The sequence below is a fragment of the Aquarana catesbeiana genome, linkage group LG04 (assembly GCF_042186555.1).
Source record: "Aquarana catesbeiana isolate 2022-GZ linkage group LG04, ASM4218655v1, whole genome shotgun sequence".
NCBI classification, from domain to species: domain Eukaryota; kingdom Metazoa; phylum Chordata; class Amphibia; order Anura; family Ranidae; genus Aquarana; species Aquarana catesbeiana.
Window position 1 is genome coordinate 248,526,875 of NC_133327.1, and position 26,940 is coordinate 248,553,814.

The window sequence follows — 26,940 nt, forward strand, 5'->3', positions numbered from 1 at the left end:
CATCTACAGGGGCCCGAGTTGTTACATGAGGAAACCTTTGGATCATATAATCCCAGGCCACAATAGAAGCTTGGACAGAAGGTATCTCAGGGTAGAACAAGGGTAAGCCTGAGAGTTTTGCTTTTAATAACGATGGAAGGTCTCTATTATTAAGAAGGTGTTTTTCCAATGTGACCCACAAACGGTCTGGTTGTGTATCGAACCAAGCATACATTTGGTCTAAGATCACTGCATTGTGGTATTAGCGCAAGACTGGGAGGCCTGTTCCTCCCCTACTTCTATGTGTCATTAAAGAGGAAAATTATAGTTTAACCATTTTACCTTGCCATATAAAGCATTTTAGCATTTGGTCAACCTTGTTAAAAAAAGCTATTGGGAAGTGGAATAGGTACTGTTCTAATGTAGTACTAGTTTAGGAAGTGTTAACATCTTAAAAGCTGCAATGCGCCCTAGCCATGACAACTTAAAATTTCCAATATGTATAAGATCTAGGTGGACTAGTTTGATAAGATTGGAGAAGTTAGCTCTAAAGATGTTAGAAGTAGGGGCACTGAGTTGTATGGCTAAGTAAGATAGTTTATGTTTCACCCAAGTATATGGAAATTGTGCCTTCAGAGACTTCAATGCACTTTGAGGTGTCCCCAATGGTAATATGGATGATTTTGCCACATTCAATTTATACAAGGAGATTTTATCAAACGAGTCCAGCGTATTCTGTATTTCATGCAGGGAAGATGCCAGATCCGTGAGAGTTAGGCCTACATCATCTGCAAAGAGACCTATCTTGTGCTGACGAGATGCTGCTGAGATACTTTTAATATTAGGATTCATTCTTATGGCTCCTGCTAAAGGTTCCATAACCAATGTGAAAATCAAGGGGGACAAAGGGTATCCTTGCCTAGTCCCATTGGTAATATGGAAGTTATCAGAAAGAGCATTGGAGGTGAATACATTGGCGTCGGGGTTGTGTACAGAGCCGAAATAGCTGAGAGCACAGAACCCTGAAAGTCACATTTATATAATACCGCTTGCAGGTAACCCCAATGTATCAAATGTTATCAAATGTTTTTTCTGCATCAAGGGTGAGGTATACTTTAAGGGTCTTACGTATTCCAGTAAGCTTGATGAGGTTGAACATGCGACGTGTCCTCTGATTTCTGTCCTCTTACAAAGCCCACCTGATCGGGATTAATAAGGGAAGGTGTGAATTTAGCTATCCTATTGTCCAACAATTTAGCATAAATTTTTAAGTCTGTATTCAAAAGGGATATCGGACGAAAGTTTGGGGGTTATCTGTCAGTGTAATAATAGTAGCCTGTAACATTTCTGGTGGAAAGGAGGCAGAAGATGCAGTATAGTTAAACACTTTAGTTGGATGGGGTACTAAGGTGTCTTGGTACGTCTTATAATATTCTGCGGTAAAACCATCCGCTACTGGTGATTTATTGTTAGCTAATGTTTTAATAACGTTATGGATTTCTTCTTCTGTAATGGATGCATTGAGTTCTAACAGAGCTTCCTTTGTTAAGGAGGGCAGGGAAACTGAGGATAGAAACTCGTTAATAAGGGGTTTAGTGGGTTGGAAGGTTCGGTGTTCATCTTTAAGATTATACAGGTTCTTATAATATTTTTGGAAGGCATTGGCTATATGATGAGGATGATACACCTTTGATTGAGTTTCAGAGTCAAATATAAAGGATAATTTAGTTTTAGCCAGCCGTTTCCTTAAATAGGATGCTAAAAATTTACTTGCTCTATTGCCTTGTGAATACAGAGATTTTATTTCCTCAAGGATTTCTGGTACTCAGTAAGAAGGAGATTCTTGAGAGAATTCCTGCATGCTAATAATTCATCCATAACAGAAGAGTATAATGTCTTTTGTGCTATGTTTCAAGTGATTTAATAGTACACACAAGAGTAGTCAGTGCTTGCATCTTTCGCTTTTTTCCCTAGATGTCATCTGCAGCAGGAGGCCTCTGTAGACCGCTTTATGAGCACACCAGACAGATACAATATTTACATCAGAAGTAGTGTTAATACTAAAAAATTCCTCCAATTGCTTCCCTTGCCTTTTTCTAAAAAAGTGGCACATTATTGCGCCACGTATATGTGGGTTTAGTGGAATTATGTGGTTATTTACTAAAGGCAAATCCAGTTTGCACTACAAGTGCAAACTACAAGTGCAAAGTGCACTTGAAATTGCACTGAAAGTGCACTTAGAAGTGCAGTCGCTGTAGATCCGAGGGGGACATGCAAGGAAAGTAAAAAACAGCATTTTAGCTTGCACATGACTGGATAATAAAATCAGCAGAGCTTCCCCTCATTTCAGATCTACCCCTCAGATTTACAGCGACTGCACTTCCAAGTGCACTTTGCACTTGCAATTTGCACTTATAGTGCAAAGTGGATTTGCCTTTCGTAAATAACCCCCTATGTTTCTTGAGGACTATGGATATGAGCGCATGGTCCGACCATGTGATGGAATGAATCTTGGCTAGAGAAGTTTTAGTCAGGGTTGGAAGGTCAGAAAGAAATAGGTCAATACGCGTGTACAGTTTACGCGGAGCATAGTAGTAGGTGAAGTCCCATTCTGTCGGGTTCAAGCAATGGCAAATGTCATACAACTCTACCGAATGAAGGAAGGATTGAAGGTTGGGATGGGGAAAGGAAGACTTAGCTTTAAAGTCCAGAGTATTGCCTAAAATTGCATTAAAGTCACCACACAGTAATAACAGGCCTCTGGACAACATACCCAGTGGCGTATCCAGGGTATGGCAGATATGGCAAGTGCCATGGGCGCCATATGAAGGGGGAGCTCCTGAGTGGCTGGGCAGCAAGGCACTTGCAGAAATCTCTTCTTAAAATGGCCCTGATATTGCCACTGTTACTCACTGTCAGCCTGGGGTGGGATCCTGGCCAGCAGAGAGTGCTTTAGATCATTCACCACTGGCCCCTGGCTCACTGCCCAAACTGGTTGCTAGGCACGGCCCGCCTGGCGTCTAACAACCAGTGACATCACAGAGGAGAGAGGCAGAGATCAGCATTCAGAGTGCCACTGCTTAGCTCCGCCCACCTCCTCCCTGCATCTTCTCAGACATGCACAAGAATCATGTGAGGCACTGACTGCAGTGCACAAAGGGAGAGAGGAGTTTAGGCAATGGTGTCCCCCTAGGTTATTTGCAAAATAAGCTGCCATGCAGGAGAGGGGAAGGAGCCGGGAGGTGCGCTGTGCTCTCCCTCCTCTCCATATTCACAGTCCTGACACTGCAGCTCTTCTCTCCCAGTGGCTCTGTGTGTGTATAGGAGCGCCCTGCAGCTTCCCCCCTCCTGTTCTGTTATTGAAGCAGCAGAAAGGAACCAGCAACCTCATATTATAGGAACGGCTGCCACAGGACAAGAAAGAGTTAACAGCAGGAGCTGATCCACCTCTCCCCCCCCTCCCTTTTTTCCCTCTTGCCATAACCAGTATATACACTGTAAATATTACAATAAAATACAATGCTGTGCTTCCTTCTTCACCTTAGTGTTTAAATTTAAATGTAATTGCATAATTTAAACCGGTTGTATACTGCTGGACTTTTTTTTTACCATGCAAGGTAAATGTATAATCTGCTAGTATGGATCACATACTAGCACATTATGTTAAACTTACCTTAAAAAAAAGCCCTCCCGCACCCACAAGTCAGCGCAGAAGGCACTCTCATTTTTACTCATCTTGCTTCCGGGTTCGCAGGCTTTGTGACTGGCCTGAGCCATGATGAAGTCACTCCTGTGCATGCGTACGGGAGTCACCATTTATGGCACAGGGTTCTAAAGGAACAGCACCAGTGGCCGTTCCTTCGAAGCGCATGCGCCAGTGATGTCACTGACTCCATGTAATGTAAATATCTTCTAAACTGTACATGTTTAGGAGATATTTACTGTACCTATAGGCAAGCCTTATTATAGACTTATCTATATCTAAAAGGCAGTAGAGGATGTTTACTTCCACTTTAAGTGATGGTGGAGCCCTCTGACTCGGTTGAATTGATGATAGGCAACTCCTATCCTCATATTGATTAGTGGTTCCAAATTAATAATAACTACTGCAGTAGGGAACAGACACAAAAGATACGCTCAGCATCTTTCCAAATTACTGTTCTGCTTTATTATGACGCAATTGAAGGTTTTTATGCACATGATTACGTAGGTATCACATTAATATTACAATTGTACGTTTATGGAAACAAGGGGCGTTACATAGACAGGCTTATTCTAATCAGGACTCAAAATAATGTAAACATTTACTGAAAACATTATTAGTGCCGTGTGCACAGTGAGGGCAGTGTGCAATACATACAAAATAGAATACAATTATATACAGAACTTACAAATTTCCATTACAGTCTCCCCTCTTTTGATCAATATTTTGATCACTAACCATACCTGCTATCACCTTTAACCTGGAACCTCCACACGCTTAGGTGGAGGTAGTCCTGGCCAAAGAGGCAAAAAACTCCATTGTGGAGAAAATAATAGCTGAGCAACTTTTTCATTACAAAATGACTTTTCATTGTGAAAAACAAATGATTGATAAGACATATTTACAGAGTACTGGCTGTACACTCCTGTGGCCAGAATGGCCTTCTAACTTAATTGTTGGCATGCTGACTTATCAGCATATGTAAACACAGACAATTCTACATAAAATGGAAGACGTACAAAAGACAAATATGACTTCAACATGGCTAAACTATTTTTCATATATATATATATCCCTTACAATTAAAGTAACTGAATCAAAAAGTACCCTAGACTGTGATCACAAGAGGGAAACAAATCAAACAGAGATTTCTTTAATTTAGTCATTTTTGCAGTGTCTGGTGTGGATCCAGGTGACTTTTCCTTCAAGTTTTGCAAAAACTGTACATGAAATAGATGCTGTATTGAGTCTCCAAACATTTCCTTATATATAAATGTCTCTTAAAAATCCACAAGTCACCTGGCTTTAGTTCTAGATCCTTCCAAACTTTTAGGATCTGGAATTGGGGAGAAAACACATAAATGAGTTTGTCAAAAACCTTAAAAGATCAGCAACATTCTCTATGAGATCCGAATGAAGGACTTCAGCTGCTGAGACAAAATATAAGCAAGTGAGTAACACACTCCCAAACCAAATCCCATAGGGAGAGAGTCCAATATCCCCCTTAGGGGCTTCATAAAATATAAGAAAACATTCAGGCAAAAGTTTTCTAGTTTCTTACTCTACTTTGATACATTGTAGACAGTGGGGGTGTAAAAATAAAACCTCAAAACTTCTATTAAGGACTCTCCTATAAAAAATGATTTCCTCTGTTACTCTCTCTACTTTCTGCACTCTGTACTTACAAACTACTTCTGATAACACTTTTTACTGTGGCCTTTGCAGTAGCATTTGCCACTGGACATCCAAAAAACATGTCCATACAGACAAAATGCATACTCGTAAGATCCTGACTTGGGCATCTGGATATATCTTTTTGTAATCTCTGGGAGGGATGTTCAGCTTTTGGTAACACCTTTGGTAACAGGTAAAACAAGAAGTGGTATGTTAGTAAAACAACTGTGGTGAACCCTGGCTCTATCCCACGCTCATTTACTAAGGCAGCCATAACTTCTTGTGACTGATGACACGGTCCATGTGTCAAGCTGAAGGGAAAAGAGTGGCTGGCAGACATAAATGATCACCTTTTCCAAAGTCCTGTTTCATAAGAAGTTGCCCCCTGTGGACCACTTGTTCTTCTCGTTCTGGGGTCCTTAAAGTTGAATTATTAATCCCAGCTATACTGGGCCAGAACTAGGGTGGAATCTGTGAGTTGCACAGACCCATCAAGTGTCCGGGGCTGTAAATGCAGCATCCTTAGTCACCTGGTCTGCTTCCATGTGTGAAAGTTAATATGGCTACCTCAGCAAGAACCTGGAAGGCTGAAAACAGCCGATCAAATTAACTTGGCATGCTTGGTTGGTTTACCTGCCGAAGTAAAAACAAACTTCTGGCCCTTTAAATGGAACCAAAAGCTCTCTATATCTCGACTATCTATATAAATATACACTCTTTTTATAGCTCACAGGCTTTGCTAAAACATGGAGCTCTGCTTCTTGAGCTGGGGAAAAAGGATCCAATGACTTTGAATATAGAGTATCCTTCTGGGTGATAAACTGCATACTCAAATCTACAAAAAATGTAATATCTGGGTCTTCAGGGAGTGTGTCCTGCACTGGGCTCATAGCAGCTGATTCCTATGTCATCAATTTAACACATGAGTCTTTTCCTTTCTTTTGAATAAATGTACGCGTTTTTCATTGTTAGATTTGTACATAAACAAACTCATATTTTAAACCTTTCATTAGACAAACATTTAGTTAGCTGTAAATTTGCTGCACAGAATGTCGGACCATTAAAAATTAAATGTTTGACCAAAACAATATCTAACTTTGTCTAATAGCACCTTTGCATAAAAGCTACAGCTCTGATATATCGGGATGAACCCTTCATTACTGGGTCCAGCTTGCATAAATATATTACAATGTCTTGTTTTCTATCACACTATTTGTGTAAGAACTCCAGTCTCATGTTTCAAAAGACAACTTTTTCCTGGCAATATTATAATAAATGATAACAATACCCTGCGGTCATGGAGAGATGCCCATAAATCCAAAATATTCTTCTGCTTATACCACTGTACTTACAAGAAAAAGGGGCACATCATTTCACAATCCACACATTCTGCTTTGGATTTCAAAAATAAAAATAAATAAAAACAAAAAGACCAACAATCTGTATGATGGACCAGAAAGCATCAAAAACTATAAAACAACTGGCTGCAGGTGGCATCTATCCTAACAGGGTGTGTGGACTTGATGTGATGGGTCTGTTATATTTAAATTTTATTTATAACAACTCTCACATCATAGACCGCACATCAAGTTATTATCAAGAACCTTGAAATTTCATTTTTGTAGAAAAACTTCTTATGTATCCCATTCATCTTGGCTTTGTTAAATATTATGTCAGCTGTATTCCAAATAACAACCTCATCTTAATCTTTTTTTTCTCTCAATAAGGGCTTATTGAATAAATGTAAAATTACAAAATTGTTATCTTAATCTAAACTAATCTCATTCATTACAAATTTCCCCATTAACCTGGATTTCATTTCCAACCAAAGGTTGTCTAAACCAGTTTCATTATATCTATATAATTGTTAAACTCATATTAGAAATTAATACTCATTATTACTTAATTTTACTTAATTTCCCTTTTTTAAATGCACTGTTTCCACTATCAAAGGATATTCAATTTGTGTAATACACGGTTAAATGTAACCTTCATTTTACCATGTTTGGAAAACAGATTCAAAATAATTGTGATCACATTGTTTACCATTAGATTCGTTAACCCGGCACATTTTGTTATAAATGTTTTGTCTAAAAAACTGGAATTGGCATGATGTCCTTCCAGCTTATCACTGACCTCTCATCCCAGCCACATTTCTTTCAGGAGAGCACAAAGGAGGGGGTCACATCTGCGTACATGACACACACAAGCAATAGAACTAAAGGTCCCAGCATTCGCACACACATACACCAATATCTCTCTAAAATCGCTTACATTTTTCCCATTTGTGCACAACACATGCATATCATTCTCTCACTTTCTTTTAACTCTTTAATATTTCCCTGCCTAAATTCTGCTTTCCTTATTTTGTTTAAATAACTTTTATATCTAGCTTCTATGATTCTATGATCAGATGGGGAGCCACAGTGCTCATCCCATCTTCCCTCTCTGACAACATATAAAGTATTCTGTTTTACCTCTCATTTCTCTGTTTCTGACTCTAATAGTTGTAGTGCCTGACCCCAAATTCATCCCACAACTTAACATGAAAATGTCCCTTTTCTGTCTAGTGTTAATGTCACCCTTGATCCATCCTGCTCACATAGATAGCTGTTTTTCTAGCTGTTTACTCTGCATGATTCTTAGTCCCTGTGGACTTTGGTAACCCAGTTACCCAATGTGGATCCCTGTCCACTCTAACCATTAATCTAGGGGCTCAGTATAGGCGGAACCGCACCTTTGGTTCATATATAGCGCTCCTCTTGCGCTGGGCATTTTTGAGGGTCTCTTACCCTTCATTCCCTTACTTAAATTAATGCCCATAATGACTGGCCAGTCTTCTCTCTTCTCTACTTGTGCCTATACCCTCTTGCCTCTAAACTACTTTATCTAGCAGATGTACTACATATACCTGTGAACAGCACTATTCTTCCCTTTCTTATCTATAACACTCCGATGGACAGTAGACAGGGACAACATAACATATAACCACCAATCAATACAGTTCGATTAAGGGGAGTAAAATAGGTACCCTTTGTCCCGAAAATGCCTTACCGATCAAGGAAGTCTGATAACTCAAATGTAAGCAAAAGGCTTACCTCAGCCGGCTGATTATCAGAAATTCCCGGATCGTCTCAAGCTCCTCGTTTCGGATACTCAGGGTCACCTGGAATCCCCTCCTAAGGCAAAGCTCGCCATGCTGACTCGGTTGAATTGATGATAGGCAACTCCTATCCTCATATTGATTAGTGGTTCCAAATTAATAATAACTACTGCAGTAGGGAACAGACACAAAAGATACGCTCAGCATCTTTCCAAATTACTGTTCTGCTTTATTATGACGCAATTGAAGGTTTTTATGCACATGATTACGTAGGTATCACATTAATATTACAATTGTACGTTTATGGAAACAAGGGGCGTTACATAGACAGGCTTATTCTAATCAGGACTCAAAATAATGTAAACATTTACTGAAAACATTATTAGTGCCGTGTGCACAGTGAGGGCAGTGTGCAATACATACAAAATAGAATACAATTATATACAGAACTTACAAATTTCCATTACACCTCCTTCTGAATACCATATACTCTATATGTGGTGTCCTGTAAACCAAATATACAACTTGAAATCTTTCCAACAAATAACAATATCAAATATAAAATTGTAGCATGTTAGTGACATTGAGACCCCCCTCAAAAGATTTTTGATAACAAGTTGCAATATATAAGTGATGGTAACACCCCCTCAAGAAATAAAATAACTCCACTTACAATAGGGGGTGTCACCATCACTAATATACTACAATTTTATATTTTGAAATTTTGCCTTGTTAGGTGTTTTTTTGTTAAGGTTATCTGAAAGATGGGTTTCAAATGTTTTGACAGGGGCGCAGTTTCAGTGCTTGCCATAGGCGCCCTTTTCACTAGATATGCCTCTGAACATACCGCCCATGAGGATCTAGGATTCAGTCATGGAGTGCGAACCAAACAGAGCTGCTGATAGCAATCAGAGTCCCGCACTTTTTAACATCTGCATTGGCTGTGAAGACGTGGGGAAATGATTTGTGAGAACATTTAGGGGGTTTTGTAGCTGAAAAGTGCGTTTCCTGAACACAAATAACATTCCCTTTGAGATTTTTGGCTTCCTGCCACAAGGCTATCCTCTTAAAGAGGCTATTGAGCCAATGAGCATTGAGGGAAACAATTTTCAGACCCATTGTATATAACTAGAATCGCAATATATATACGAGTAATATGCTCCGTGCCTTGAAGTATGGATTAGAGTACCTGACAATAAGGAGACATCGGTCCATGACTCGGGAAGAATGGTGTCACGAGCATAGTTGGATATGGAAGCTTGTCTTGGAAGACTTGATGGTGTCATTGAAGAACTAGAAACAGTTAAACATAAAAGGTAAAACCAACAAATAAAAAGGAACAAGTCAATTCTCTGAAAACGGTTAATACTGTTAAATCTTGTGGGGGGAAACGCTCTTTGGAGCAACACTAAACGTAAACTAGGTGTGCACCCAGCAGTTGTAAACCAGAACTGCAGGTGACAAGGCATCAAGGGAAGTAGAAGTAACTTTCTGTCAGTCTGGGCTCAGACCTTCCTTCTCAGAGCTGGCCGCTCAGCTGTCGGCTAATTGCCAGCTCCTATCTCTCCACAGTTACTCAGCTGTTGATGATATCCTGCTCGTCAGTCCTGTTTACTTAAGCTGTCCAGCCCAGAGGATCTCTGCCTTCGCCTTTGTCAACATCACAGAGACTATCTCCTGCGTTCCTGTTTAAAGACTTGCTTGGCTGTAGGGATGAGCCGAACACCCCCCTGTTCGGTTCGCACCAGAACATGCGAACAGGAAAAAAGTTCGTTCGAACACGCGAACACCGTTAAAGTCTATGGGACACGAACATGAATAATCAAAAGTGCTAATTTTAAAGGCTAATATGCAAGTTATTGTCATAAAAAGTGTTTGGGGACCTGGGTCCTGCCCCAGGGGACATGGATCAATGCAAAAAAAAGTTTTAAAAACGGCCGTTTTTTCAGGAGCAGTGATTTTAATAATGCTTAAAGTCAAACAATAAAAGTGTAATATCCCTTTAAATTTCGTAGCTGGGGGGTGTCTATAGTATGCCTGTAAAGGGGCGCATGTTTCCTGTGTTTAGAACAGTCTGACAGCAAAATGACATTTTGAAGGAAAAAACTCATTTAAAACTACCCGCGGCTATTGCATTGCCGACAATACACATAGAAGTTCATTGATAAAAACGGCATGGGAATTCCCCAAATCGGAACCCCGAACCAAAATTAAAAAAAAAAAATGACGTGGGAGTCCCCCTAAATTCCATACCAGGCCCTTCAGGTCTGGTATAGATATTAAGGGGAACCCCGGCCAAAATTTAAAAAAAAAATGACGTGGGGTTCCCCCTAAATTCCATACCAGACCCTTCAGGTCTGGTATGGATTTTAAGGGGAAGTCCGCGCCAAAAAAATAAAAAATAAAAACGGCGTGGGGTCCCCCCAAAAATCCATACCAGACCCTTAGCCGAGCACGCAACCTGGCAGGCCGCAGGAAAAGAGGGGGGGACGAGAGTGCGGCCCCCCCTCCTGAACCGTACCAGGCCACATGCCCTCAACATTGGGAGGGTGCTTTGGGGTAGCCCCCCAAAACACCTTGTCCCCATGTTGATGAGGACAAGGGCCTCATCCCCACAACCCTGGCCGGTGGTTGTGGGGGTCTGCGGGCGGGGGGCTTATCGGAATCTGGAAGCCCCCTTTAACAAGGGGACCCCCAGATCCCGCCCCCCCCATGTGAAATGGTAAGGGGGTACCCCTACCATTTCACTAAAAAACTGTCAAAAATGTTAAAAATGACAAGAGACAATTCCTTTATTTAAATACTTCTTCTTTCTTCTATCTTCCTTCATCTTCTGGTTCTTCTGGCTCTTCCTCCGGCGTTCTCGTCCAGCATCTCCTCCGCGACGTCTTCTATCTTCTTCTCCTCGGGCCGCTCCGCACCCATGGCATGGGGGGGAGGCTCCCGCTCTTCTCTTCATCTTCTTCATCTTCTTCTCTTCTTCTCTTCTTCTCTTCTTCTCTTCTTCTCTTCTTCTCTTCTTCATTTTCTTCTCCGGGCCGCTCCGCACCCATGCTGGCATGGAGGGAGGCTCCCGCTGTGTGACGGCGCTCCTCGTCTGACAGTTCTTAAATAACGGGGGGCGGGGCCACCCGGTGACCCCACCCCCCTCTGACGCACGGGACATGACGGGACTTCCCTGTGGCATTCCCCGTGACGTCACAGGGAAGTCCCGTCAAGTCACCGTGCGTCTGAGGGGGGCGGGGTCACCGGGTGGCCCCGCCCCCCGTTATTTAAGAACTGTCAGACGAGGAGCGCCGTCACACAGCGGGAGCCTCCCTCCATGCCAGCATGGGTGCGGAGCGGCCCGGAGAAGAAAATGAAGAAGAGAAGAAAAGAAGAAGAGAAGAAGAGAAGAAGATGAAGAAGAAGAGAAGAGCGGAAGCCTCCCCCCATGCCATGGGTGCGGAGCGGCCCGAGGAGAAGAAGATAGAAGACGCCGCGGAGGAGATGCTGGACGAAAACGCCGGAGGAAGAACCAGAAGAGCCAGAAGAACCAGAAGATGAAGGAAGATAGAAGAAAGAAGAAGTATTTAAATAAAGGAATTGTCAAAAACTGTCTCTTGTCATTTTTAACATTTTTGACAGTTTTTTAGTGAAATGGTAGGGGTACTTTTGTACCCCCTTACCATTTCACACAGGGGGGGGGCCGGGATCTGGGGGTCCACTTGTTAAAGGGGGCTTCCAGATTCCGATAAGCCCCCCGCCCGCAGACCCCCACAACCACCGGCCAGGGTTGTGGGTATGAGGCCCTTGTCCTCATCAACATGGGGACAAGGTGTTTTGGGGGGCTACCCCAAAGCACCCTCCCAATGTTGAGGGCATGTGGCCTGGTACGGTTCAGGAGGGGGGGGGCCGCACTCTCGTCCCCCCCTCTTTTCCTGCGGCCTGCCAGGTTGCGTGCTCGGATAAGGGTCTGGTATGGATTTTTGGGGGGACCCCACGCCGTTTTTTTTTTTTTTTGGCGCGGGGTTCCCCTTAAAATCCATACCTGAAGGGTCTGGTATGGAATTTAGGGGGAACCCCACGTCATTTTTTTTTTTTAATTTTGGCTGGGGTTCCCCTTAATATCCATATCAGACCTGAAGGGCCTGGTATGGAATTTAGGGGGACCCCCACGTCATTTTTTTTTTTAAATTTTGGTTCGGGGTTCCCCTTTGGGGAATTCCCATGCCGTTTTTATCAATGAACTTCTATGTGTATTGTCGGCAATGCAATAGCCGCGGGTAGTTTTAAATGAGTTTTTTCCTTCAAAATGTCATTTTGCTGTCAGACTGTTCTAAACACAGGAAACATGCGCCCCTTTACAGTCATACTATAGACACCCCCCAGGTACGAAATTTAAAGGGATATTACACTTTTATTGTTTGACTTTAAGCATTATTAAAATCACTGCTCCTGAAAAAACGGCCGTTTTTTTTTGCATTGATCCATGTCCCCTGGGTCCCCAAACACTTTTTATGACAATAACTTGCATATTAGCCTTTAAAATTAACACTTTTGATTTCTCCCATAGACTTTTAAAGGGTGTTCGGCGGCATTCGAATTTGCCGCGAACACCCCAAATTGTTCGCTGTTCGGCGAACTTGCGAACAGCCAATGTTCGAGTCGAACATGAGTTCGACTCGAACTCGAAGCTCATCCCTACTTGGCTGACATCCCTTCTGGCACCAGATCCTGCTTGCTGTTTCACTACACTGATTCCTGACCTTCTGGCTTGGTTGACTATCCGTTCTGGTTACCGAACTATTGGCTATGTTTTGACTACGTTTGTTCTATTTACTTTTATTATTAAACAAGTGTCATTCAACTGTACTTCTGTCTTGGTCTGATTTCATGGTTTCTGATAGTAGGCGAAGGCCATTAATTCAGAAGATGCAGTCAATCCACTTGTTGATAATATTTTTTCCAGATTGGATGAGCAAGATCACTGCATGGATCAGTTTGCCATGGCGTTACAAATGCTCCTGAGTTGCACAGGTCATCTGGAATCTCCCATTGTGGCTGCTCCGGAACAACCTGTGTTGCAGGCCATCCCTGCTGCTGCTCCAGTTTCTGTACAGGCACCCGCCTCGAGTATTACCACTATAATGCCCCGTACACACGGTCGGATTTTCCGATGGAAAATGTCCGATCGGAGCGTGTTGTCGGAAATTCCGACCGCGTGTGGGCTCCATCGGACATTTTCCATCGGATTTTCCGACACACAAAGTTGGAGAGCAGGAGATAAAATTTTCCGACAACAAAATCCGTTGTCGGAAATTCCTATCGTGTGTACACAAATCCGACGGACAAAGTGCCACGCATGCTCAGAATAAATAAAGAGATGAAAGCTATTGGCCACTGCCCCGTTTATAGTCCCGGCGTACGTGTTTTACGTCACCGCGTATAGAACGATCGGAGTTTCCGACAACTTTGTGTGACCGTGTGTATGCAAGACAAGTTTGAGCCAACATCCGTCGGAAAAAATCCTAGGATTTTGTTGTCGGAATGTCCGAACAAAGTCCGACCGTGTGTACGGGGCATAAGAGGTATGTCTGTTCTGCTCCATATCCCCAGCGATTTGGGGGTGATCCAGTCCAATGCAGAGGGTTTCTAAACCAGGTTGAGATATACTTTGAGATTCTGCCTCAGGCGTTTTTCACGGACAGAAGCAAAGTAGGTTTCATGATATCTTTGCTTTCTGAGAGAGCCTTGGCCTGGGCAAACCCTCTATGGGAGATGCAAAATCCTGTTGTCTTGAGTTACCCTGAGTTTGTGGCCTCCTTTAAAAGGGTATTTGATGTTCCCGCACGCTCCGCTTCTGCTGCCAATTCCCTCATGTGCATCAGAGTATGAGAACTGTTGCCGACTATTCCATTGAATTACGTACTCTGGCAGCAGAGGTTGCTTGGAACAATGAGGCCCTCGTGGCTGCTTTTTCTCATGGTCTCTCGGATCCCATCGAGGATGATATAGCCGCCCAAGATATACCTACTGAGCTGGAGAAGTTGATCACGTTTGCCATCCTCATTGACTCCAGACTCAGAGAAAGACTCTCTTTTAAGGAGCGCTTGCGGAAGCCTCCAGGACGTTTGCCTCCGAGCTTTGCATTCCCACCCGTGCCTCTCTCACCTCCCATGCCTCCTGGTACTGAATCGGTCAGTGAAGATGAACCCATGCACTTGGGCTTCACGTGTCTCTCTGCTGATGAGAGAACCTTTAGGAGGAGGGAGAGATTGTGCCTTTATTGTGGCCAGGCAGGTCACTTTTTTAAGTCTTGTCCTACCCATCCAGGGAACGCCCGAACCTTGAGGTCCTGTCACGGACAGACCTTAGGTGGCGTTGTTTCATCCCCAGTTATCCAGAAGGATAAGCCCCTGTTTTGCTTACCCTTTCTTGGGCTGAGTCGTCCGTCGAGATACAGAATCTAATCGACTCTGGGGCTGTAGGCCTGTTCATTGATGCTGCCGTTGTATCAAAGCACTCGATTCTGCTGTAGCTGCGTGACACTCCACTTGCCATTAAGGCTCTTGATGGGAGACCCCTACAGCCTGCCCATGTGACTCATGAGACGGTTCGGTTGTCCATGGCCGTAGTTGCTCTTCACCATGAGATAATCCAATTCCAAGTTATTTCCTCACCTAAGTTTCCGCTGGTTATTGGTTATCCTTGGTTACAGAGGCACAACCCCTCCTTTGATTGGCTCCGTGCTGAGGTTCTCTACTGGTCACAACAATGCAGTAAGACATGCTTTCAGAAGGTCGCCAAGGTCCTGTGCACCTCTTCACTCTCCTCCCTGCCGGAGGAGTACCGTGATTTTAGCGATGTCTTTGACAAAGATCAAGCCGGTAGTTTGCCTCCACACCGGCTGTATGATTGCGCAATTGACCTTCAACCTGGTGCCATACCCCCTCAAGGCCGGGTTTACCCTTTGTCGGTCTTGGAGGATAAGGCCACGGAGGAGTATGTTGCAGATGCACTTTCTCAAGGTTTCATCCGCAAATCCTCGTCTCCTGCTGGTGCTAGTTTCTTCTTTGTGAAGAAGAAGAATGGTGAACTGAGACCTTATATTGATTATAGGGGTCTCAATCGTTTCACGATTAAGAATGCCTATCCAATTCCTTTGATTATGGGGTTATTTGAACCCCTTCAAGGGAGCAATGGTTTTTACGAAGCTTGATTTGAGAGGGGCATACAATCTTGTTAGGAGTAAGGAGGGCGATGAGTGGAAAACTGCGTTTAATACCAGAACAGGCCATTATGAGTACCTCGTAATGCCTTTTGACCTTGGTAACGCCCCGTCAGTTTCCCAGGAATTAACGATGTCCTCCGGGATTTGTTACAGTTATGTGTGGTGGTTTATCTCAGTGATATTCTCATATTTTCCAAGTCCCTGGAGAGCCACCACACAGATGTCTGCCATGTGCTTCAGAAACTAAGAGAGAACAATCTATATTGTAAATTGGAGAAGTGCGAGTTCCATCATGAAAAGGTTAAATTCATGGGTTATGTCATTTCCACTGCTGTTTTTTCGATGGACCCAGAGAAACTTTCAGCAGTCATACAGTGGCTCCAACCCGTGGGTTTACAGTATATATATATATATATATATATATATATATACACCGTATTCAGTTTAGCTAGATCCGTTCCTGTTATTCTCTTCCTACTCACAGGCAGGTAGGTGTTTTTGCAGTATTAAAAGTATTTACAGTTAGTGTACTGTGTCCTTTGCACAGTGTGCACCTAAAGCTACCTGAAGAAAATTGCTGGTGTTCTTCTGATCCTATTACAGGCAGGCAGCTACAATATTTACAGTTAGTGTACTGTGTCCTCTGCACAGTGTGCACCTAAAGCTACCTGAAGACAATTGCTGGTGTTCTTCTGATCCTATTAGTACCACAGGCAGGCAGCTACAGTATTTAAAGTTAGTGTACTGTGTTCTCTGCACAGTGTGTACCTAAAGCTACCTGAAGAAAATTGCTGGTGTTCTTCTGATCCTATTAGTACCACAGGCAGGCAGCTACAGTATTTACAGTTAGTGTACTGTGTCCTCTGCAGAGTGTGCACCTAAAGCTACCTGAAGACAATTGCTGTTGTTCTGATCCTATTAATACCACAGGCAGGCAGCTGCAGAATTTAGTTAGTGTACTGTGTCCTCTGCACAGTGTGCACCTAAAGCTACCTGAAGAAAATTGCTGGTGTTCTTCTGATCCTATTCGTACCACAGGCAGGTAGCTGCAGTATTTACAGTAATGCCCTGTACACACGGTCGTATTTTCCGACGGAAAATGTGCGATCGGAGCTTGTTGTCGGAAATTCCGACCGTGTGTGGGATCCATTGGACTTTTTCCATCGGATTTTCCGACACACAAAGTTTGAGAGCAGGCTATAAAGTTTTCCGACAACAAAATCCGATCGCGTCAATTCCGACCGTGTGTGGACAATTCCGACGCACAAAGTGCCATGCATGCTCAGAAGAAATTCCGAGACGGAGCTGTTCGGTCTGATAAAATTAGCGTTCGGAATGGATATAGCACTTTCGTCACGCTGCAATGTTTTAAATTGTTTAAATCTCTTCTTCTTTATAATGCTAGAAGAACTAAGTTATTTTGCTGCTCATATTTACACAGAGTTATCACAAACTTCTTTCTTTATTATTTCATAATTTCATCAATATAATATTTTTATTTGTCACATCTACCTAAACAATAATTTTTTTGTGATCTTTTTAGATAAATTTTTGGTTTGTAGGATTTTTTTAAAGCCTGATCTTGTGTTTTATTTATCTTTTCTTTTTTTTTTTTTTACTGCAGAATATTTTTGGGTGTATTATGTGTGTTACCAAAACAAGATTATTATCTTATAATAATAATTTAATCTCAAGGAGATAGTTTGGTGTTGGTGTCTCTTGTTAATTTCACATTGTATTTTTGAAATGTACCTGCCTCCTCACTAGGGATGAGCCGAACACCCCCCGGTTCGGTTCGCACCAAAACCTGTGAACGGACCGAAAATTCGCAAGAACGTTAGAACCCCATTGACGTCTATGGGACTCGAACGTTCAAAATCAAAAGTGCTCATTTTAAAGGCTAATTTGCATGGTATTGTCCTAAAAAGGGTTTGGGGACTCGGGTCCTGCCCCAGGGGACATGTATCAATGCAAAAAAAGTTTTAAAAACGGTAGTTTTTTCGGGAGCAGTGATTTTAATGACGCTTAAAGTAAAAAAAAAAAAAAAAAGTGAAATATTCCTTTAAATATCATACCTGGGGGGTGTCTATAGTATGCCTGTAAAGTGGCGCGTGTTTCCCGTGCTTAGAACAGTCCCTGCACAAAATGACATTTTTAAAGGAAAAAAGGTAATTTAAAACTGCTTGCGGCTTTTATGTAATGCCGGGTCCTGGCAATATGGATGAAAATCGGTGAGAGAAATGGCATGGGTACCCCCAGTCCATTACCAGGCCCTTTGGGTCTTGTATGGATATTAAGGGGAACCCCGCACCCAAATTTAAAAAGGAAAGGTGTGGGGCCTCCAGGCCCTATATACTCTGAACAGCAGTATACAGGCGGTGCAAACAAGACAGGGACTGTAGGTTTGTTGTTAAGTAGAATCTGTTTGTAATTTTGAACTGGTACATTTTTAACGTGTTTAGCTCCAGTCAAAAAATCTATTTTAAGCTTTTTGGAAAACATAGTAAGGGTTATCACCCCTGTGACATTTGTTTTGCTGTCTGTGCTCTTCTTCAGAAGATTTCACCTCACTTTTTGTCCCAATGACAAATGTTTTTTGAAAATTTGGTATTTTTAGTGAAACAAGGATTGGTGATAAAGCATCAGTGGAAAGGAGAAATGTTTTTCCCATATTAACTCTTACAGGAGAGAATTTCCCTTCCTAGGGGTAGATCTCACTTCCTGTTGTCTCCTTCCATTTGCAGGTAGGAGTCGTTTGTAAGTTGGATGTTTGAAAGTAGGGGCCTGCCCTATATACGCAGCAGAAATTTTGGCCTTAGGTGTTGTTGTGGCCACAACACTGTAAGCCCTCACAGGGCCCTGCTGTGAAATATTAGATCAGGAATTGTAATTACATGCCCCTGTTGAACAGGGGCAGAAAAATTGGCCCTTTGGTGGTGGTGGTGGTGGTGGTGCTGGTGCCACAACACTGTAAGTCCTCACAGTTACTCTTGGTGGGCGCAGAAACAGGCCCTGCTGTGGAATATTAGATCAAGAATTCTAATTACATGTCCCTGTTGAACAGGGGCTGAAAAATTTGGCCTTAGGCACTGGTGCTGGTGCCACAACACTGCAACCCCTCACAGATACTCTAGTTGAAGCGCAGGGACTAGCCCTGCTGCAAAGAATTGCATCAAAAAATGTAATTACACGCCCCTATTAAACAGGGGCTGAGAAATTGGGCCTTAGGCACTTGTGCTGGTGCCAAAACACTGCAACCCCTCACAGATACTCTAGTTGGAGTGCAGGAACTAGCCCTGCTGCAAAGAATTGCATCAAAAATTGTAATTACACGCCCCTGTCTGAAAAATTGGGCCTTAGGCACTGGTGGCGGCGCCCAGAACCAAAAATGTTCTTACAAGATATCAGCATGGTCATTGAGGAGGAAGAGGATACTTACTCAGCATAACAGGATAGTCACTCAGCATTAGCATAGGCAGTCTTTAAAGGGATCTGACATTTCAAAAAAATTATTCGGTTACATCAGCATCAGGTGCTTGGTAGCTGGTGGTGATCCAAGACTGATTCATTTTTATGAAGGTCAGTCGATCGACCGAGTCGGTGGACAGATGCACCCTGTGATCGGTTACAAAGCCTCCAGCTGCACTGAATGTGCGTTCCAAAAGAACGCTGGATGCAGGACAGGCCAGTAGCTCAATTGCATACTGTGCAAGCTCTGGCCAGTGATCCATCCTCAAGGCCCAGTAACCCAGAGGATTTTCGGTGGGAAAGGAGTCCAAGTCAGATCTTGCCCCTGGGTATTCCTGCACCATGTAAAACAGACGCTGGCGATGGTTGCTGGAACCGATCATACCTTGGGGCTGCGGACTAAAAAAAATTGTCTGAACGCATCGGTCAGACGGCCACCTTCTCCACCGCTCCTTCTTTGACTGACCGAAGCCTCAGCAACACGTTGTCCAGAAACAGGAGTTTGTAACCTCCCAGTCTCTGGGAACGTGTTGCACAGACCTTTCTGCAAGGCCTCCCGAAGATGTTTCATCCTCTGCTCCCTCTGCGACGGCAAGATAAGGTCCACAACCTTACCCTTGTAATGTGGATCAAGGAGGGTTGCCAGCCAGTATTGTTCCTTCTCCTTGATACCACGAATACGAGGATCCTTTTGCGGGCTTTGCAGGATCAGGGAGGCCATGCAGTGAAGGTTTGCTGAGGCATTCTGTCCAGAGTCCTCTGGGTCACTAAGGACGACATGATCCGCAGCCACCTCCTCCCAGCCACGTACAAGTCCATGTGTTTCTTGGGACTGTAAATGATCCCTTAAAGACTGCTGCTGATGCTGAGTGCCAGGCTCCAACTCCATACTGACACAGTTCTCCTCCTCGTCCTCTTCCTGTGTGATCGGCGGGCACGCAGGAACACTGTCTGGATAAAGGGGGCCTTGAGAGCTAAGGAAGTCCTCCTCTTCCTGCCTCTGTTCTGCCTCAAGTGCCTTGTCCATTATTCCATGCAGCGTGTGCTCCAACAAGTGGACAAGGGGGATAGCGTCACTGATGCATGCACTGTCACTACTCACCATCCTTGTGGCCTCCTCAAATGGTGACAGGACAGTGCATGCATCCCTGATCATGGCCCACTGGCATGGGGAAAAAAAAACCAAGCTCCCCTGACCCTGTCCTGGTACCATAGTCGCACAGGTACTCATTGATGGCCCTCTGCTGCGTGTGCAGCCGCTGCAGCATGGCCAACGTTGAGTTCCACCTGGTGGGCATGTCACAGATTAGGCGGTTCTTGGGCAGGTTAAATTCCTTTTGGAGGTCTGCCAGCCAAGTACTGGCATTATATGACCGGCGGAAATGCACACAGACTTTCCTGGCCTGCCTCAGGACATCCTGTAAGCCCGGGTACCTGCCCAAGAACCGCTGCACCATCAAGTTAAGGACATGAGCCAAATAGGGCACATGGGTCATTTGTCCCTGTCGGAGGGTGGAGAGGAGGTTGGTGCCATTGTCGCAAACCCCCATTCCTGTCTTAAGTTGGCGTGGTGTCAACCACCTCTGAACCTGCCCCTGCAGAGCTGACAGAACCTCTGCCCCAGTGTGGCTCCTGTCCCCCAAGCACACCAGCTTGAGCACCGCTTGGCATCTTTTGTCCTGTGTACTTGCGTAGCCCCTTGAATGCCTACGGAGCACCGCTGGTTTCGAGGACAAAGCACAGGAAGAGACCATGGAAGAAGAAGAAAAGGAGGAGGTGGAGGAGAGAGGTGTGTCAGAATCACTAGTAGTGGCATTTTGGAGGCGTGGTGGTGGAACAACCTCCAACACTACTGCACCTTGTCCTGCATCCTTCCCAGCTGCTAGAAGAGTCACCCAATGCGCCATAAAACTTAAGTAACGTCCCTGTCCATGCCTGCTGGAACATGAGTCAGCGGTAATATGCACCTTACCGCTGACTGCCCTATCCAACGAGGCCAAGACATTGCCTTCCACATGCCGGTAGAGAGCCGGAATCGCCTTCCATGAGAAAAAGTGGCATTTGGGAACCTGCCACTGAGGAACTGCACATTCCACAAACTCACGGAAGGGGGCAGAGTCTACCAACTGAAAAGGTAGCAGTTGAAGTGCTAGCAATTTTGCCAAGCTAGCATTCAACCGCTGGGCATGTGGATGGCTGGGAGCGAACTTCTTTTTGCGGTGCAGCAGCTGGGGCAGGGAAATTTGCCTGGTACAATCTGACGTCGGTGAACCAATAGCAGATGGCCCGCAAGTACTTGGCTGTGACACACCTAATTCTACACCTTCATTCCTCTCAGTGCAGGTCTCAGAGAGGACTAAAGGAATAGTGGGGTTGGAGATCCCAGCTGATGAGGAGTAAGTAGAGGTCCTGTTTGTTTTCTGGTGTGGGTCTTTTAGTTACGCTTGCCAACGAACTGCATGGCAGGTCAACATATGTCTGGTCAAGCATGTGGTGCCCAAGAGGGAGATGTTTTGGCCACGCGAGATATGCTTCAGACATATGTTGCAAATAGCAGCGGTGCCATCTGATGCACTTGTCTCAAAAAAGGCCCACACCAAAGAACTTTTGGAATAACGCGCAGAGACAGCAGCGCCCTGCACATGCAGAGCTCTGAGGTGTGATGCAGTCAGTATGCTGCCCTTAGGCTGGCCCCTGGAGGGCATCCTTCCTCATTGGTGATGTGCCTCCTCCTCCTCCTCTCTCCTATCAGGCACCCACGTTGAGTCAGTGACCTCATCATCCCCTCCCTTTTCATCACTGGAGCAAACCTGGCAGTATGCTGCAGCAGGGGGAACATGACTGCCAGATTGTTGTCCTTCTTGGGCACCCCCTCTGTCGGTGCTCACGTTACTGGCTTCATCTAGCTCAGTATCATCAGCATTCTCCCGGAGCATGTACCCAACACTGTGATCAAACAGTTTGAGGGACTCCTCAGGAGGACATGGTGGGGCTAGGGAAGGAGTCACTGATGCCATTGAGCCAAGGGAAGAGGCCGCATTGGCAGTTGCTTTGCCAGACAAAGTACCCTGAGCGTGGGTGAGAGAGGATGAGGAGGATGAGGACAGCTTGGTCATCTACTCGACCAAGTCTTCTGCACATTGTGGCTCAACACGGCCAGCTGCCGAAAAAAAGGCCAAGCGTGTCCCACGGCCACGTGCTAATGAGGATGCACCATGTCCACGACCAGCACTGTTGCCTCTAGACACAGAGTCTGCTTGCCCTCTTTTAGTGGCTTGTGACTGTCTGCCTCTCCTTGTTGGCCTTCCAGACATACTAATGACCTGCAGTGAGATGTAGCTGCACTAAGCTAGGATATATATATATATATATATATATATATATATATATATATATATATAAATATATAAATACTGATACTGCAGCTAGCAAAATCAACTGCCTGCCTGTAGTATTATTAGTATGAGAACACCACCAATCTTCTACAATTAGCTTTAGCTGAACACTGTGCAAAGGTCCCACTACACTAACTTGTAGCTTTAGCTGATCACTGTGCGGATGTCGCACTACACTAACATGTAAATAATGTAGCTGCCTGCGGTAGTGATAGGATCAGGAAAACAACACCAACCGTCTACAGGTAGCTTTAGCTGAACACTGTGCAGAGGTCGCACGACACTAACTTGTAGCTTTAGCTGAACGCTGTGCAGAGGTCTCACTACACTAACTTGTAGCTTTAGCTGAACACTGTGCAGAGGTCGCACTACACTAACGTGTAAATAATGTAGCTGCCTGCAGTAGTGATAGGATCAGGAAAACAACACCAACCTTCTACAGGTAGCTTTAGGTGAACACTGTGCAGAGGTCGCACTACACTAACGTGTAAATAATGTAGCTGCCTGCGGTAGTGATAGGATCAGGAAAACAACACCAACCTTCTACAGGTAGCTTTAGCTGAACACTGTGCAGAGGTCGCACTGCACTAACTTGTAGCTTTAGCTGAACACTGTGCAGAGTCGCACTACACTAACGTGTAAATAATGTAGCTGCCTGCAGTCGTGATAGGATCAGGAAAACACCACCAACCTTCTACAGGTAGCTTTAGCTGAACACTGTGCAGAGTCGCACTACACTAACGTGTAAATAATGTAGCTGCCTGCAGTCGTGATAGGATCAGGAAAACACCACCAACCTTCTACAGGTAGCTTTAGCTGAACACTGTGCAGAGGTCACACTACACTAACCTGTAAATAATGTAGCTGCCTGCGGTAGTGATAGGATCAGGAAAACAACACCAACCGTCTACAGGTAGCTTTAGCTGAACACTGTGCAGAGGTCGCACAACACTAACTTGTAGCTTTAGCTGAACGCTGTGCAGAGGTCTCACTACACTAACTTGTAGCTTTAGCTGAACACTGTGCAGAGGTCGCACTACACTAACGTGTAAATAATGTAGCTGCCTGCAGTAGTGCTAGGATCAGGAAAACAACACCAACCTTCTACAGGTAGCTTTAGCTGAACACTGTGAAGAGGTTGCACTACAGTAACTTGTAGCTTTAGCTGAACTCTGTGCAGAGGTCGCACTACACTAACTTGTAGCTTTAACTGAACACTGTGCAGAGGTCGCACTACACTAACTTGTAGCTTTAGCTGAACACTGTGCAGAGGTCGCACTACACTAATGTGTAAATAATGTAGCTGCCTGCAGTAGTGATAGGATCAGGAAAACAACACCAACCTTCTACAGGTAGCTTTAGCTGAACACTATGCAGAAGTCACACTACACTAACTTGTAGCTTTAGCTGAACACCGTGCAGAGGTCGCACTACACTAATTTGTAGATTTAGCTGAACACTGTGCAGAGGTTGCACTACACTAACTTGTAGCTTTAGCTGAACACTGTGCAGGGGTCGCACTACACTAACTTGTAGCTTTAGCTTAACACTATGCAGAAGTCGCACTACACTAACTTGTAGCTTTAGCTGAACATTGTGCAGAGGTCACACTACACTAAAAAATAATGAGGCTGCCTGCGGTAGTGATAGGATCAGAAAAACACCACCAATATTCTACAGGTAGCTTTAGCTGAACACTGTGCAGAGGTCGCACTACACTAACTGTAAATACTGTAGCTAATAGGACTAATAGGATCAGAAGAACACCAGCAATTTTCTTCAAATACTGTAACAACACCTGCCTGCCTGTCAGTAGGAAGATAATAACAGGAACGGATCTAGCGAAACTGAACACAGTGCATATATATATATATATATATATATATATATATATATATATATATATATATATATATACACACATACATACACACACAACACCTGGGATGCATATATATATATATATATATATATATATATATACACACAATACACTGTAAGTGCAGCTAACTGACTGACTGTCCTGCCTAATCTATCTAACTTAAATCAAATGATATTGTCTCTCTGTCTCTGTCTCTCAATGCCGAAACACACTACACAGGGCCGACGTGCAGGCGGCCTTATATAGTGTGGGGCGTGTACTAAACTCCCTGAGCCATAATTGGCCAAAGCCACCCTGGGTGAGCTTCATATTCGAATCGTATGCATGTTCGACTCGAACATTGCCTGTTCGGTTGTTCGCCGAATTCCGAACGATATGGGCTGTTCGCGCCAAATTCGAGTGGCGCGTCACGGCCCATAATTCACTGCGGCATCACAGTGCTTTGCTGGCTGATGATTGGCCAAGCATGCACTATGACCCGCATGCTTGGCCAATCACAGCGCCGTCTGTACAGAGAGCCGTAATTGGCCAAAGCCAGGGTGGCTTTGGCCAATTATGGTTTAGGGGGTTTAGTACACGCCCCACACTATATAAGGCCGCCTGCACGGCGGCCCTGTGTAGTGTGTTCCGGCGTTGAGAGAGAGATAGATAGACAGAGAGACAGTGTCATTTGATTTAAGTTAGATAGAGTAGGCAGGCGAGTCAGTTAGCTGCACTTACAGTGTATATATATATAAATACACTGTATTCAGTTTAGCTAGATCCGTTCCTGTTATTCTCATCCTACTACTGACAGGCAGGCAGGTGTTTTTACAGTATTTACAGCTACCTGAAGAAAATTGCTGGTGTTCTTCTGATCCTATTAGCTACAGTATTTACAAGTTAGTGTAGTGCGTCCTCTGCACAGTGTGCACCTAAAGCTACCTGAAGAAAATTAGTGGTGTTCTTCTGATCCTATTAGTACAGTACCACAGGCAGCTGTAGTATTTACAAGTTAGTGTAGTGCATCCTCTGCACAGTGTGCACCTAAAGCTACCAGTAGAAAATTAGTAGTGTTCTTCTGATCCTATTAGCTACAGTATTTACAAGTTAGTGTAGTGCGTCCTCTGCACAGTGTGCACCTAAAGCTACCTGAAGAAAATTAGTGGTGTTCTTCTGATCCTATTAGTACAGTACCACAGGCAGCTGTAGTATTTACAAGTTAGTGTAGTGCATCCTCTGCACAGTGTGCACCTAAAGCTACCAGTAGAAAATTAGTAGTGTTCTTCTGATCCTATTAGTACAGTACCGCAGGCAGCTGCAGTATTTACAAGTTAGTGTACTGCATCCCCTGCACACTGTGCACCTAAAGCTACCTGAAGAAAATGAGTGGTGTTCTTCTGATCCTATTAATACCACAGGCAGGCAGCTACAGTATTTACAGTTAGTGTAGTGCGTCCTCTGCACAGTGTGCACCTAAAGCTACCTGGAGACAATTGCTGTTGTTCTGCTCCTATTAATACCACAGGCAGACAGCTACAGTATTTACAGTTAGTGCACTGTGTCCTCTGCACAGTGTGCACCTAAAGCTACCTGAAGAAAATTAGTGGTGTTCTTCTGATCCTATTAGTACAGTACCGCAGGCAGCTGCAGTATTTACAATTTAGTTTAGTGCATCCCCTGCACACTGTGCACCTAAAGCTACCTGAAGAAAATTAGTGGTGTTCTTCTGATCCTATTAATACCACAGGCAGGCAGCTACAGTATTTACAGTTAGTGTAGTGCATCCTCTGCACAGTGTGCACCTAAAGCTACCTGGAGACAATTGCTGTTGTTCTGCTCCTATTAATACCACAGGCAGGCAGCTACAGTATTTACAGTTAGTGTACAGTGTCCTCTGCACATTGTGCACCTAAAGCTACTTGAATAAAATTGGCGGTGTTCTTCTGATCCTATTAATACCACAGGCAGCCAGCTACAGTATTTACAGTTAGTGTACTGCGTCCTCTGCACAGTGTGCACCTAAATCTACCTGTAGACAATTGCTTTTGTTCTGCTCCTATTAATACCACAGGCAGGCAGCTACAATATTTACAGTTAGTGTACTGTCTCAGTCTGCACAGTGTGCACCTAAAGTTACCTGAAGAAAATTGGTGGTGTTCTTCTGATCCTATTAATACCACAGGCAGGCAGCTACAGTATTTACAGTTAGTGTACTGCATCCTCTGCACAGTGTGCACCTAAAGCTACCCGAACACAATTGCTGTTGTTCTGTTCCTATTAATACCACAGGCAGGCAGCTACAGTATTTACAGTTAATGTACTGTGTCCTCTGCACAGTGTGCACCTAAAGCTACCTGAATACAATTGGTGGTGTTCTTCTGATCCTAATAATACCACGGGCAGACAGCTACAGTATTTACAGTTAGTGTACTGTGTGCTCTGCACAGTGTGCATCTAAAGCTACCTGGAGACAATTGTTTTTGTTCTGCTCCTATTAATACCACAGGTAGGCAGCTACAGTATTTACAGTTAGTGTACAGT

General features: G+C 44.0%; 1 long non-coding RNA gene across 1 annotated transcript in view; it reads right to left on the bottom strand.

The window, feature by feature from the left end:
* Positions 1–4,124: 4,124 nt before the first annotated feature.
* LOC141139852 (uncharacterized) overlaps positions 4,125–26,940 on the bottom strand; it is a 106,110-nt gene continuing 83,294 nt past the window's right edge. Inside the window, exons 3-4 of the long non-coding RNA XR_012243819.1 lie at positions 9,649–9,752; positions 4,125–5,018 (exon numbers count right to left, since the gene is read on the bottom strand). This is a non-coding gene — a long non-coding RNA (uncharacterized lncRNA). The remainder of the gene's footprint in view (positions 5,019–9,648; positions 9,753–26,940) is intronic.